The following is a 12,639-nucleotide window of genomic DNA, read 5'->3' on the forward strand; positions in this document are numbered from 1 at the left end:
ACATGAAAAGCGCCAAGCACGTGACAAAAATATAAGAACTGCTTGCTTCCTTCAACTGTCCTATTTGTTCATTATTTTCTCTCCTGCTTCAACTCCAACTTGGGGCTTTTCCTTCCAGAGGCCACTAAAGAGAAATCCTGGTGCCTCAGTGTTCAGCTGATGATGCTCATCATTCAGCAGGAGAGCAGCTGGCACCATGGAGGACTGACTCCATCCTCACGGTGATTGCTGGACATTCGCACATCATTATCACCACCCATCTTGTGCCAAAGAAGGTCATGGATCTGGACACCTTTAGCTCTTGGAGTGGAGGACCAAGCACTAGAGGAGAAGTGATGTCCCCACCACACAGCAATGTGGCATTATCTGGGCATCTCAGTGCACACTGATGTCAGCCAGGATACCCTGCTCTGCCCTCAGCCCCTCCCAAGGAAGAGAAAGGCAGTTAAAATTTACCTAATTTTACCTAATTTAGATTTACCCAACTTTAACCTTAAATCTCTAGGGCGAAAGAGGGCAAGAGTCCAAATTGTAACTGAACATGCAAGGTTTCCCCAAATCACTTCGGGTGACAGCGTAGGAGACGTGGACCCATTGTTCAAGGGGAACACCACACAAGCACTGAGGCTGCTATAGGGCAACCACGATTCCTTCTAAAAATGAGAACTGAGTGGTTTGATAAGGCTGGGAAACCAGCAGAGAGGTCAAACTTGGGGTGGTTCCAAAGACAGGGGAGCCCTCTGGGTGCTCTAAACCAGTCGCTGCCTTGCTTCTCTCCCCCTTTTATGTAAGGGAAAGGCAAAGTCATCCTAATGACCCTTGGGCCCCAGTCCCTGGGTTAAGCAAGTTGCGTGGTGGGGACAACAGTCGCGTTTATGGATAGTCCCTAGGTGCCAACCACCTCACAGACACAAATCACTGGGTCCTTACAATGACTCCACGAGGCAGGTACTAATAATAGTTCCATTTCACAGATAAGAAAACTGAAGCACACAGAGGTTTTTTGGGGTTTTTTTTGTTTTTTTTTCTCCTAACGTGCCAAGGGCCACTCACAGTCAGTATAGTCAGGAACTATGCTCAAGGGGGTCTGGCTTTAGTTCGTGCCCTTCCCATGATTTTATACTGTTTTGTCTGGGGATTAGAAATAATGCAAGCTGGCATTTAGTGAGCACACACTACAAACTTTCCATACATGAGCTCCTTTAAGGCACTCAGCCATCCTGTTGGAGAATGTTATTGCTGCAGTGGTAGATACTGAATTCCTTTCCCACACTGTCTGCTACAAAGACCCAAGGTCTCTAGTAGTGAAAGCTTCTATTTATCAAGTCCTTACTCTGTGTCAGTCTCTTCTGGGCTCTTGACAATGCTTTACCTTCACCCTTCGCAACCAGCCAGGGAAGTGGATATTATTGCAGATGAATGAGTAGGAGGCTCAAAGAGGTGAAGTAACTTGTCGAGGTGGCACAGGGCTAGGAAATGGAAATGCTGATCTGACTCTAAATGTCCTGCTCTTTCCGCCATCCTCTGCTTAGTGCCCAGGCTGAGGTCACCTGGCCGTTTGTGTACAGACTGGCAGCCAAAGCTCTCTCACAGCTGCCTTCAAGCAAGCCCTGCCTGGTGAGAGCTCTCTCTTTCCATCTCCTGTCCCTGCAGCTTGCACTGACCTCTGCCTCGTCTCCCTCGTCATAGGCGACCATCCCTTGGAGAGAGCTGCATTTCTGATTCATCTCCGTACCCTGCACACACACAGCCTGCCCAGAGCCAGGCCTAGAGCACAGCAAACACAGCCCAAACCACAGTGATTGACAACCATGAGACTCAAGTGGCCCAAGAGCTTATGACCTAACAAAACAACCTTCCCAAAAGGGGCATAGCCTCCAATTACTCAAGGCCCAGGGCAGTAGTTCTCCGAATGTGGTCCCAGGATGGCAACACCAGCATCTCCCAGTGCTCTTTCCCACCCCAATCTCTTAAGGGGGAACCTCTGGGGTGGGGCCCAGCATGCTGTCTAACGAGCCCCTCAGACCCTCTGAGAAATGAGGACCTATCTTAGGGAAGGAAAAGGGGAAAATATTTCCTTATTTTTCTTAGACATGGTAGGAGATGCTCCAAGAAGCTGATCTTTTCACACTAACTTGAGCCATTGTTTTAAATAACTGTGACTATTGGAAGAGCATTTTGCAATTTTAATTTTTAGAAAGATAGCCTGAGTGGCCAAGCCTGAATTCTTTTACTTACCTCTGTAAAGCATTTCATGAGACATTCCATGAAGAAGGCAGGATGTTTGTCAGTGCCGTGACCGTGTGCCTCACAGCAGGGAAGTTGTCTCTCTTTCCTTCCCTGGCAGAGCAGAGCTCACCACTGCCACAGTGGTTGGAGAAAGGACAGATGACATTTACCAACCGGCCGTCTCCCATCTACTTCCTAGCCTCCAGCGAGAAGTGAGAAGAAGGGCAGGGACAGCCAGGCTCTGACTTGTGTGGGAGGTTTAGAAATTCCCAGTGGCTTCCCAGTGCCTTCCCACATTCCAGATACTCTTGCCTTCCTGGCCTTCCAGGGACAGGGAAGATGGCATCCTCCTAGATGCTCTCCGCAGGATAGTCAGGTCCAACAGAAGCTTTCTCTAGCTTTACTAAAGCAAATGCTCCCTAGAGGGAAGAGGAAGGTTGTGGGAAATGGAAGAGAAGGTGCTAAGAGAAAGGCTGCCACACCTCTTTACCCTGCAGGGCACTATTACAGAAGGAGACTCCTACTACACCCAACGCCCCTCTCTGCCTTGGCTGTATAGGGAAAGCAGATGCATGTGTCACAGAGATCTGAGTCTGAATCCCGACTCTGCTGTTCCCTGGCTGTGTGACCTTGAGCAAGTTCTTCAGCCTCTCTGATCCTGAATTTCTCCACCTCAGATGTCTTTAGCACAAGCCCCACCTAACTTGTCCAGAGATTGTGACTACTATTAAACAAGACTGTAGGTATAAAGTACATGCAAGTAGTAGGAACTGGACAAACAGGATGAGCATCTAGAACTGCCTAGCAGAGTGCTGATACTCAGCAATGGCTCTTTCAGCTCTGCTTCTCTGCCTTTGCCACCCAACCTCATGGCACCAGTTTATATACCTGGGGCTGATTAGAAGGCAAACCCAACAGGAGGGTGCCATCTTCCCTGTCCCTGGAAGGCCAGGAAGGCAAGAGTATTTGGAATGTGGGAAGGCACCAGTTTATATACTGGTGCCATGGGGAAAATGGTTCCACAGATGATGAGAACTCTGCATCACCCCTGCCCTCTGACGGTTCTAGGAGCCCTGCCTGGAATCTCCTTTCTCTGCCCAAGCCTGGAATAACCCATGGCTGCTCAAGGGTGTCCCTCTCCAGGAGCTGAAGAGAGGATGGTTGTTGAGGGACACCCTACTCCCAACAAACCCAACTGCTTCTTCCTCTTGAAGCTTCTGAAGGGGCCTCCTCTCTGTTCAAGGCTTTCCAAGGTGGAGTCTGGGCAATCAGTTACAGTCATCCCTGCAACACCTACTTTATAATCCATAGGGGTTTCCATGTAGCCTGTTGGGTTTGCCTTCTAATCAGCCCCAGGTTACAAAAATAAGACTAAGGCTCAGACAAACTGAGTTACTTGTCCAAAGTCTGTCTGATTTCACAGCTCTTAACTGGAGAGCTATGTGCCCATCAGTAAGGGGCCAGGACAGGCTTTTAAGGCCTTTGCACCTGAATGTGGACTCCCAAGTATAATGAGCTGCAGGGTATAGAAGGACATCTTGTGGCCATGAGTCTTAAGACAAGTTCCAAGGAGATCTGAGGGTGAGAACCAAGACTGTGGGGGCTACGAGTTGGCAAGGAGTAGGGTGATGCTGAGCAGAGGTTCGGAACAAGCTACAGGCATTCAGAAGCTCCTGAAGGAGACTCTGCAAATGCAGGTCGCAGGGACCTTCTCCCTCTCCAGCAGCTTCAGGTTCAAGTCCCACACTGCCAGGTGTTAAACTTCTCTGGACTCCAGTTTCCTCCTCTGTAAAGAACAAGAGTAATTTCTACTTCATAGGTTATTATAAGAATTAGTTACATAATAATAAATATGAATCAATTATATTGAAGTATATAAAATGCCTATCTTATGCCAGATGCTCAATAAATTAGGATTTTTCTTATCCATTCATTTGTTTAACAAATAAATGGCCCTGTGGTCGGCCCAGGTGCTGTGTGGAGACTGGGGACACAGCACTGAAGCATAAAGGCAAGGCCTGGCCCCTGGACCCACCTCGCAGGTGTTCCTCCCCTCTCCCATGAAAACCTGGTCAGACCCAGCCAGTCACTGTGTTTGGGCCCTAGGTCTCCATTTCTCCATCCAGATGAAAACCCAGCAGCACTCCCAACAGGGCAGCAGCAGTCGAGCCTAATCAGGAATACCCAGAATTACAGGTCTAGAACAATTTCTTTTAAAAACTACTGTAGGTCATAACTCATTACTGAGTCCTGAAATCACTTACTAAATTGCAAATAGGTTTTTTAAATAGAAATAGAATAGAACAGAATATAATAAAATAGAACAGAATGGAATTGAAATATTATACAGTACATATAAGCAGGGTAAGTTTTGCTTCATAAATTTTCTTTGAGATATATATAGATATATATATCTCCCAGCATGTCCTGTGCCATGATATAAATATATTTATTACTGTGTGTTGAGGGAAAACCAAACAAGTGTGAAACCTCTGCTCTGGGGAGACATGTAGAGAAAGGGCACGAACACGTAAAGTTCAGGGCCACATGCCCAGGACTCACTGGGCCTCCTTCTGGTGCAGGTGTCCCGTCTGTCTGGGGGAGACCCCAGAACCCAGTTAGTCAGGTGACTCTGAGCATCTGGAGATTCAGGCATTAATTGCCCCAGGGAACAATTTCACAGGTAGTTCCTTCCCTTCCCTCAGTCCTCTCTTGTAAGGAGCAGCCCTACCTTCTGGGGGCAGGAATCGGGGGCAGAGCCAGGGCTATTTTATTTGTCTTTGTTTTACAGGTGTAGGTAGAGGCTCAGAATCCAGAGCAAGATGTTCTGGGAAATGTGGAAGGGGTAAAAGAATGAATGAACAAATGTTCCAGTGGCTGGACTAAAGCTCTCTCCTTGATTCTATAACAGCAATTCTTAACCAGGGGTGATTTTTCCCTAGAGGACTTTGGCAAAGTTGTTAGTGCTGAGGTGGAGAAACTCTGCTATTGATATTCAGGTGGGGATCATTAGCTCAGTTTTACAGATGAGAAACCGGAGGCTCACAGATCTACTGTGATCTCGCCAAGCTCATACTCAGCAGATATAGAGCAGCACTACAACTTGGCCCAGATCCCAGCTGGACCCTCTAGGTTAGTGGCCCCTGTGTTTCTGAAGAGCTGGTATGTTCCCTGTCCTGTGGCTGCCCTGCTCTGGCCTGGCAGTGGGTGTAGCCCCTGGAGTTTGGGTCGGGTCTAACAAGAAAGCCAAAGGATCAAAGGGCTGAGCAGCAAATCCGTTCTGCCAGTGTGTCCCCTTCTTATTCCCCAACTTTTCACCTCTGAGACAATTCCCCTCTGACCTTCCCTGGGCAGTAGCATGTGAACAGCACTCACCCAGCTCTGGGAACCTGAGGGAGGCGAGGGCAGAGCTGTTTGGGGTCCGCTCTTTTCTGGCCCTAATTTTACCTTCAATGCCAGTGTAGTTGCTTCTTTAAAGGTAAATCAGGCACCTCTGAGCCTGAAAGGAGGACTGAGGGCCCCTTGTCCATGGGACATCTAGCCACTAAGGCTCCCATGGAACAGAACAGGACCAAGAAACTGGGAAGCGCCAGGCCCGAGCTCCTTCTGGTAAAGGGGGGCATCCAGAGATAATGCAGGCCAAGTCCAGTCCATCTGGCCAACAGGAACTTCAAGAAATGATCCCATCAATGCCCAGCCACCAGAAATGGTCAGAAGCAGCTGAGAGCCTTTGTAGTGTGAGACTACTGCACATATCCTTATCAGAACAACTGCAAGTGCGCCACGTGAGGGCCCTCTGTGCACCTCATCCCAACTCTGCCCAGTCGCTGGGTCAACAACAGGAAATGAACCAGTGCTACAAAGCAAGGCTTTTGCCCAAGAGAGCTAGTTGTTAAACATTGCTCATCCCCTAATCTTCCATGCCTCCATGCCTTGCTTCTTTCTGTTCCTCATATGACTGGATTCCCTCAAGGTGTGTGATGCCAGGTACAGCACCTTCCTGTCCTGTGGAACTCTCAATTGGAACAGGCCTGGCCTTCCTTATACTGGCTCCCTGGCCTCTAACTACAGACATGGTCCAAGGTCTGGGCAATACTCTGAGGCTCCTGAGGAAACATCCCATCCAGACACGGCAGACCAGACCAGCGACCCAAGCCAGATGTGGTAGTGGGAGTCAAGATGAGCTGAGCCCCAGGAAGAAAGCATCTCTGCTCCCAAACTCTCTCCCAGGGGCAGCAGAACACCCACAGCAGCTGCGACTACAACTCACAACCAGCTGCATGAGCTCAGGAAGCCCAGACAGGCTATTTTCTTGAGACACATTTCCTGGGATGTTCTGGACTCCTACATGCACCAGGGTTTGGAGGCTCCCTACACATGTAGCCTCAAACCCAAGTAGCCTCAGTTTCCTCAGCTGTAAGATGGGGAGAGGGGCCTACTCTGCTGAGTTTCGGTGAGGAATAAGTGAGTGCAGGCACATGCAGCAGTGGGCCTGAGACCTGTCTCCTCATAGACACTCAACACATGCCTGCTCCTCTCTCCTGAAGGACCCTAACTGAGGCAGTTGAATTGTCATTTCATTGTTCACCTCATAAAATATTGGACGTACACAAAAACATTCTCTCTGAAACAGCAAGCAGGAGGGCCATTGGCAATGGCACAGAGAGGTCAGGGACTTGGCCTAAGAATTGACCAACAGGGCACAGATCTGGGGCAAAGCTGGATGTGGGATGGGTGGTGGAGGCTGCATGTGGGACCTTTGCACATTTGCTGGCTGGAACAGGCTGTCTATCACAGTTCACTACACCAAGCTCTCCTTAAGGCTCGCCTGAGGCAATGTCTCAAAAAACCACCTAGAAAGAGGAGTGAAAGAAATCAATTCCAATTTGTTAGGGCCTTCTGGGTGTGATAAAGTCAACCCCTGTCATCTCCACTGGCTTCCTGCTTCCCCTTAGAAATGAAAATACCATTCAATTAAGGTAATTAAATCCACCCAAAGAGCTTGGGCTCAAAAACCACACTACAGGCAAGTGGTCAAACCCAGCAGCAAAGCAAACCCCAATGGCTTCCTGTGTAGAGAAGGCAGGCCAAGAGGAGAATTGAACTGCCTCCTTAACAGCTTCAGAGTATCTTCCCAGCTCTGCACCAGCTACCTGGGCCTCCTCGCATAGGAGAGACTCTGTACTTACCAGCCAAATCATCAGTTCCATTCCTGTGGTTGTCATGAAAAACAGAGCTGAGAAGATTGTTGGGGCAAGAATAGAAATGAAAACCCTCCTTTTCTCCATCTTTTCTCACCTATACTCAATTCTCCCTTGAACTCTGACCCATGAGCCCAAGATACACCCTGTGCACCTGAGCTCCCGTGTTAGGGTTTCATTCTGAAGAAGGCACAAGGTGGTCAAGTGAATCCCAGTCCCAGTTCTCTTCTTTGCATGCTGTGTAACACTGAGCAATATCCTGCACCTCTCTATGCTTTTGTTTCTCCACCTAGAAAATGGTGACAATAAGGGCCTGGTCACCACACCTACTAGGGGTCATGAGAATTAAAAAAGATAATGGATAACAAAGTTTGTCCCAAACTGCAGGGTGATGTGCAAACATGAGTCATCCCAGTATGGACTCACTGTACTGGTCTCCTCTAACTGTGATCCATCTTGGGTCCTAAAAGTTGGTGACGACTTCAGATTGACAGGTAAAAACAGATATCCAGTGAAATTTGAATTCTAGATAAATGATGAATACCTATTTTTAGTATAAGTATGTGATGTTTAATTTTATAGATAACTCTGAACAATAAATATTGCATGAGACATACACTAAAAAGGTATTTGTTGATATGGAACATTGTCTTGACCTCTCAGAAATGAAGGTGATAGTGTACTTCCATGTGGATCATTATGGTGGGGTCTCCCAGGGCCACCAATCGGGGCTCTGGTCTGTGGCCTGTCACGCTTTCTCAGACATAGGTCTAGGATGAGTGGCTGTAGGTGGAGATATGGATCAGGGCCTGTAGAGGGTGACACACACAAGTTCCCTCCCCTGGCCAGTTCCTGTCCTCACAGTCTGTGGCAGACCAGCAGAGCTTGGGCTGCCTTACCTTTCAGTCCTGGGCTGGCTGTTGGCCAGGAACCCCATGGGAGACAAGGAAAACATGGGGCAGCAGAGATTTTAGCCCTCCATTCTCACACTGCATACTTGCAGCAAAACTTTGTCATTGCATCCTTGGGGCCCAAGAAGTATACTCAGCAAGGATATCTGAAAATGTTGACAAGTGACCACCATGCACCAGGAGTTCTGTCAGTCAAAGATGAACAAAGCTAGTGAACCTCACTCCAGGCGCTCAAAGCTTTCTTGGAAAAAATGTATTCACAGCAGACAAAGTATAATAAAACAGTGCAAGTAATTTTGTTTTAATTCTACGAGGAATAGAGCTGAGGAAGAAGTAGTCAACGACTGGTGACCAGGGAACAGAGAGCGATCTTCCAGGCAGAGGGACTACCACTCCAAGGATCTGCATCAGGATTCATTTAGGCCTGCAGCTCCCTCATCCAGTGCACTGTAGGCCTGGAGAGAGGGGGAGCATGGGAAGAGCTCTAGCTCCCCCACAGAGAGCTGGAGGGTCCTGCAGAAGCTTTTGTAGGGGACCAGGAGAGAGGGAACAGTGTTTCTGCAAGCATCAGCATATTCCTGCCCATGATAGTTCAACAGCATCATGCAACACAACATTGAAAAAAGCATTACATGAGAAGACATTTTAGAAGAGTTATAATTTAGTAGTGACTGTGCAAATGATATTTCATTGCTCATGGAGAAAAATTCTGATTCATGGGGATGCTTGCTTAGATTTGGTTTGTTTAACATATTCTGATTTAAAAAGATGATGCTGACAATGAGAAGAAGACAGATGGATCAGATAGGGGGAGGCATGAAGAGGAGGAAGAGGGAGAAGTCACAGTGACTTTCAGATTCCTGAGATTCCAAGGGAGAACTTGCTTGTGAAAAGGCCATGCCTTACATTTTAAACATCTGAGTTTGTGGAATTATGAGACATATGTGTGGAGTTGTCCAGTGGGGAGTTGGAAATTGGGGCTAGAGCCTAGACCAGCGGCCTGGCCAGACATGCCGTCAGTGTGCAGTTGCTCGCTGCTACCCCAGATGTGGGTAAAATTGTCTTATCGAGACTGTAGAGGAGGAAGAGAAGAGGTCCTGGGGCTAGGTGCAGAGGAAAATCAACCATCAAGAAAAGGAAGATAAGAAATTGAACACCCAGGTGGGGTAGGGAGAAGCCTGTGCATCCCATGAGTCAAGGTGGGAGAGCTTCTCCAGAAGAAGTCTTGATTGCAGGTTAGAAGCTAAGTCAAATGAGGAGCAAAGATTACCTTCTGGAAAATCCAGCGGGGGAGAGGAACTAAAGGCAGAGCAAAATGAATTAAGGAAATAATGGGAGGAAAGGAGGAGATAAGATGAATTTAAGAGAACAAACTATTTTAAAGGCTATAGATATAAATAGAAACTTACCACACCATGGTTAAATATTCACTTTTGTTTCTATGTATTTATTAGAACAAATTTCAAAACCTTGTTTATAATCTGGCTCAGCAATACACAGTTTTTCCTCATTCATGTCACCTGAGGGTAACCACACCCTTTTACCTGAGAAGTACTCTATGAGACAGACTTTTCACCAATTCAGTTTGGCTCCCTTCAAATGATCCAAAGCAGTGAGCAAGACAGTTCTATGCTAGCCTCTGAAAAATACAATTCACCAGCAATGACAATGAGTCCATGAACCCAAGCATAGAGAGGTAGGTCCTTTAAATGTTCACAAAATAAAAGTCACCATGCCCTCTGCACCTGTCTCATCCTTGTCCATGTTAGATGTGGAATGTGTCATCCTCATCCCGAAATGGTACCTCTGGAGCTGCAGGCAGCAGAGTGGGCTCCTATTCAGTACCACAAATGGGTCACTCTGAATTTTTCATATGGCCTGAAGACCCAAGGCCAGGGGTCCTTCTCAATCAAATTTCTCCTTTCTTGCTTTTTTTCTATGTCCTGGTTTGCCCTCCAGAAAAATTCAAGATAAAAATATCCACTTCAGAGCATTGCCACACACATTTATTTGACTTCTGTGTTGGTGTTTTTTTGTACACAGAGGCAAATAAGCACACTTCCTGGTTTAAGAACTTTTCCTTCTACTTGAGTAGAGAAAGAAGAAATCACCAATTTCTAAGACATATGACATATGTGTGATATATAATCTATGGGAAAGGTAAACCCAGGTCCTGTGGGGACATAAAGGGGAGCCTGGGAGTCAGGGATGGCCAAATGGATGGTGGTGACACAAGGAACCTTATGAGTCTCCAAAGAAATGTACTCCACAGATTCGAGTTATTATGATTATTAATATTAATAACAAACTACCGTGGACTAGATGAATATCCAGGAGCTGTGAGATAAGGAAGGTCTTCTAAAAGCCCTGACAATCTGCATTTAAAATTTGCATAGTAGATTTATTTTAATTAGTTTACAGTTTGTTCTGAGCACTCTTAAAATTCTCCTGGGTAGCCTTTTGGTTCTTTTAGCTGTCAAAATAGATAGTCAAGCTTCCTGCCAACAATAAATCAAACATTGTGCTACTGCTGGCCGAGTGGATTCAAGTTCGGCCACTCTGATTCTCTTTACTGTGAAACCTGAGTTATTAATTCACATGGAGAGAGGGCCTCTGGTCAGATTCGTCCAGCAGAAAATAATTCACACCTGAGCCAATTATATTAGAAATCCCAAAGGCTTAAAATAGGTTCCTGAAGATTTCTTGGACCCATAGACAATTAACGGATATTGTAAAGGATAAAAATTAGTCTTATATTAGTTTTCACCAAAAATGCCTATGCTTAGAATTCTGTTGAGTTCAAGTGTGGATTAAAAAAATATATATATGAAGGCCAAGAGTATTACTGACATTTAAAGATATCTTTTGCACTGAACATGTGCTTGGCCCTTTGGTTAGTTGCCTTGCACTGAAATTATTCTCCCTCTTCATTCTAGATGGGCAGTGATGACAGCAAACATAAGCATGAAAAGAAGTTTTAAAACTACAGATCCTAAAATCTAGAAAGGCAGGCACCAGCAGCCCCCACTACTGTGAAAGGTATGGAACCCCCAACTCAAGAGCCAGTACCTGGAAACACTTTTAGTTGTTAGCTACTATACTGAAAAGTCCACTGGGTAGTGGAGGACTATAGGTAGGGGTGGAAGGATGAGGCCAACTTATGACTGTTCCGTAGGAGCCTATGTAAATCAAATCAGAGTTGAAGAAGTTATCTGAATAAAGCTAACAAGAGATAGGTCTCTCTATTTCCTGAGGCAGAAGAAATGTTATTTTCTGAGTACGCTAAATATCAGTGAATATCCTTCATTACTGTCTGGAATTATGACTCAAACCCAAGATCAGCTAGGATTCTTTGGCCATACACAACAGAAACAGACTCTGGACAAGTTAAGCAGAAATGGGTAAGTGGTCAAAGGAAATTGGAGCCCTTGTGGATTCAAGGTGAAGGCTGAAGTTCCAGGCAGAGAAGAGCGAACAGAGAGCTCTGTTGCTGCAAAGGATACCCAAGCACATTTTCCTCATGTGTCACTCCAAGACAAACGTACAATGGGCCTGGCCTGAGTCTTATGTCTGCACTTGGCCCAGGGTGGTCTCATCAGGCACCTTGACTTTCAGCCCTACCAAGACTAAACACCATTGAGTGAGAAAATTTTCCAAAAGATATCAAGTATTTTTTACTCAGAGAAAGGGGATAGAAACTGAGTGTTTAAAGAAATAACATACATCTGCTAATAGTAGGAGGTATTTAATCAGTGGGGAAGGGGATATTTACATAACTCAAAGATTCTAAATTTAAAACTCCAACTATCCTATTTGCATCTTAATGTGAAAGTGTAGAAACTCCAGTACTGAGTACAACTATTGCCCCAAATCAAAACCCAACATTCAGACAGAAGACATTCTGACTCTATCAGTAGGACTTCAAAGAATAGAAAATCTGACTTACAGTGGCTGAAAACACTAAGGTCCCCAACCCACCCCAATAACACAAATAGTGGAATTGGTGGTTCTGGAATAGGCTCAAGGCTCAGCAGTGCCATCAAGGACTTAGGACTGTTCTTCTTTCCACCCTGCCATCTTCAGCGAATTGGCCTTAGTCATCATTGCTTATCCCTCATGGTTGCAAAGTGAATGCCTCAGTGTCATGAGTTGAATTCTACCACCTCCTCCAATCCATATGTTGAAGTCCTAACCCCCAGGACCTCAGAATGTGATCTTCGTGAATAGGGTCACTGTAGATGTAATTATTTAAAATGAGGCCATGAGGGTGGGCTCTAATCCAACAGAACTTGTGTCCT

The sequence above is a fragment of the Pteropus vampyrus genome, unplaced genomic scaffold, assembly GCF_000151845.1.
Source record: "Pteropus vampyrus isolate Shadow unplaced genomic scaffold, Pvam_2.0 Scaffold20, whole genome shotgun sequence".
Classification (NCBI taxonomy): Eukaryota; Metazoa; Chordata; class Mammalia; order Chiroptera; family Pteropodidae; genus Pteropus; species Pteropus vampyrus.